This window comes from Gossypium hirsutum, chromosome D01, assembly GCF_007990345.1.
Source record: "Gossypium hirsutum isolate 1008001.06 chromosome D01, Gossypium_hirsutum_v2.1, whole genome shotgun sequence".
Lineage (NCBI taxonomy): Eukaryota > Viridiplantae > Streptophyta > Magnoliopsida > Malvales > Malvaceae > Gossypium > Gossypium hirsutum.
The window spans coordinates 24873701-24877286 of NC_053437.1; the positions used below are offsets into that span (position 1 = coordinate 24873701).

The 3586-nt window shown below is 32.2% G+C and overlaps 1 non-coding gene across 1 annotated transcript; it reads right to left on the reverse strand.

Annotated features, from left to right (window-relative positions):
• Positions 1 to 3045: 3045 nt before the first annotated feature.
• On the reverse strand, positions 3046 to 3152 carry LOC121214289 (small nucleolar RNA R71). Its single transcript, XR_005909873.1, has one exon. It is a non-coding gene; the product is annotated as a small nucleolar RNA R71 (small nucleolar RNA).
• Positions 3153 to 3586: the final 434 nt, after the last annotated feature.

Consider the following 3586-nt stretch of genomic DNA (forward strand, 5'->3'; position numbering starts at 1 on the left):
TCTTTTGATGTCTCCCACCATGCTCATCAATTGGCTCATTTGATATTCTAGCTTATTCAATGTTTCATAGTGTTAGTGCACTCAGACTACAACTGTTTTATTTCTATCCTCATTGACTACACCTTCCCCACATACAATATGGTCATTTGGGTTGGCCCTTTCTTGAGGTTTTTGCAAATAATAAGGTTGATAATTAGTATTTTTTAATTCGTTGCGCACTGTTACCTCCTTCTTGATTTCCCCCTTCCCAAGTTTGACTGATCTCTCCAACCGGGATTATAAGTGTTTGAATAAGGTTTTCCACCCTATTACCGACGTAGTTGACAACCTCATTTGCATTATTAATGTAAAGAAAGAGAGGTTTATCACCTCCATATATAGATAATGCACTAGATGAGTATTCTATGTAGTTGAGTATGTCAACAATTTGTTGGTATCTATCATCTTCTTGGACAACTTTTACCGTAGATGGTTTTTGACCATCTATATAGCGTTCGGTTGGCCAGTGGTAGAAATTCATCGCCATGTTTTCTATGAACTCATAAGCATCTTCGTATGTTCTGTTCATTAAGGCTCCTCCTGCAACTCCATCTAGTCCTAAACATGCGTGCACATCCAACACATTGTAGAACATTTGCAGCCTTAGCCACTCATATAACCTTCCAAACCCGACCCAGTCGTTATGGCCAAATTTGGAAAGCTATATTAGCCACCAGAATGGCCTAGAAAATCTATCATAGTTTTCAAACATACTTTTTAAACCATTTGCATAAATCGTTCAAAACTAGTGAAATCGAGAATTTTAAAAAATCGATGATTCCAATATTTTATTTATTTGTAAAATTTTGATTGCTATTCAAAACTTACATAGTTTCAATAATATTTCAAAATCATTCATTTATTAATTCAAGACTAAAGAACTTGGTTATTCATCAATATTCGAGAAAACATGTTAACTTCAGAAATCAAATGTCTTCAGAAATTTCATTTGTAAACATTAGTAATTCTGAAAACTAAGTCTCATTTTATTAAAAACTCAATTCTCAAAATTGCAACGAAAAAATGTAATATTGACATGTTTTTTTTAAAAAATCCTAATAAAAAATTTTGTTGAAACCCTGTTTTGTTAAAAATCAATATTTCGTGTAAAGTCGATAAAACATCAATAGACAATTTAAAACCTTAAAAATTGAGTCGTATTTTTGTCTAAAACTTATTTTCATTTTCGCAGCGGATGATAACTCTTGAAAAGAATTATATTTAAGGACTCTAAATAGAATTAATTGGTTGTAATTAAGTGAATACATTTGCATTTTTAGGATATTTGTAGAACATTGCATAACAAAGCCTGGATTGTGATATAACGGTCATTATTTGTTACTTTTATCACTTTGGGGGGAAAGGTGTGGTTTTTGTGAATACAGGTGTAGGAAGAGTAAAAAGATTAAGAGGGAAAATAAAGGAAGTGAAATATTGTCGTGGAAAATGGTGAAATTGATTGCCAACAGATTTGCCATGGTAATTCTGAGATCTTGCAGTTCTGCCTTTAGTTTTTCTAATTTCTATGATTCAAACTTCTTTAAATGTTAATGAATGATTTAAATTTGGTTTTTACTTTTCCACCCATGAACTAAATCTTTTCTGGGTTGGATTTATTTGGGTGGATGTTTATCATCTTTAATGCTCTTGATTTGAGATTGTCTATATCACTGTGTCATTTCATTTATGCCTATTTTAAATACATGCATGCAAGCCCTAGACATAGTTGATTGTATGTTGTGTTCATAGATGTATTTTTAATTATGAAATGTTAAATATATTGGATCTAGAATCGTTTGATGCAAGCAAATTTTTTATAGAATATTCGTAGCACTCTAGGCATAGATGTTTCGAGTTGTCAAGAGAAGAACGTTCACTGCAGTTATTAATCCAAAACTTTATAGACATATAGTAACTTAGATTTTTAGCTTCAAATATAGCTATCAAAAGAGGCAGGTTATAGTAGTAACTCTCTAAGCAGTTGATTAGACAATATTTTACCATGACATTATTTTGATATGAGTATTTCACCTGAATAATTCCAACCCTATTTATTCAACAACAAAATTACTCTTGCTTTTCTATATAATTTGCCACTACATTTTATTTGTCATATCAATTCTCTATTTTTAGCATTAAAATACATTAATTCATTATACCAACATCTTATTCAATTTAAGATTATTTCATGCTATTTAGTATAGTTAATAGGATTATAATAACTTAATTAATCTCTTACCAATTTATGATCCCTGTGGAGATGATACTTACATATCACTTTATTACTTGAATGACGTTTACACTTGCACAATTGCATTAGTTATTTACATGCAACAATTTTTTGGCGCCATTGTCGGGATATACAGCATTGGTGAAAAGTTAATTTGTTATTATTCTTGTTATTTTTGTTAGAACAGTTAATAAGTATTTTATTTGATTTCTCAGGTTTATACTAGTGCATGAGAAGAAGTATTCAAGAGGATATAGAATACTATTTTGATCCTGAGATTGAAAGGACATTAAGGAAAAGAAGGAAACCATTAAGAGAAATGGAGAGGATTATAAATGATCTAATTAGAGAAGATCAGGTACTCTAAAATAAAAGGAATGTTGATATTCCTCAAATCTTAGATGACAGAAATAGACCCATCAGAGAACATGTAGTGCCTACATTAGGTGATCTAAATCTAGGAATTGTTTGGCCACATATTCAAGCTTAACACTTTGAATTAAAACCAGTAATGTTTTAGATGCTGCAGACGATAGAACAGTTTAGTGGTTTAACAACTGAAGATAGCAGATTGCACTTGAGACTTTTTCTTAAAGTCTATGACTCATTCAGGTAGCAGTGTTCTTGAAGATGCCTTTAGATTAAAATTATTCCCTTATTCATTGCGAGATCATGCCATATCATGGTTGAATGCATTACCATCAAGTACGGTGGCATCTTGGAATGAATTGTGTCAGAGATTTTTGCTTGGGTACAATCTTCCCAACATGAATGCCAAGTTGAGGAATGACATTACATTGTTCAAGCAATCTGAAGATGAGACATTATACGAAGCATGGGAATATTTTAAGGAATTAATGAGAAAATGCCCGATAAATGGTTTTCAACATTAGACACAAATGAAAATGTTCTACAACGGATTAAATGCTCAAACGCGAATGGGGCGTTGCTTAATGGAATGTTTCTTGACAAACCCTACAATGAAGCATGCGAAATTCTGGAAAGAATAGAAAATAATGATTATTAGTACCCCACTACCAAAGTTGGTACTAGTAGAAGAGTTGTTGGAGCAATGGAACTTGATGTAATTACATCGTTAACAGCTCAGGTATCATCTTCAATGAATATGATTAAAACTCTTTAAAGACCCTCTGCAGTGCAGGAGATGAAGGTTGCAGAACTAGCATGTGTATATTGTGAAGAAGACCATGTTTTTTTATGAGTGCCCATCCAATCCAACCTCTGCGTATTACATGGGAAATTTTAATCATAGAAACAACAATTCCTACTTCAACACCTACGATCCAGGGCAAAAGT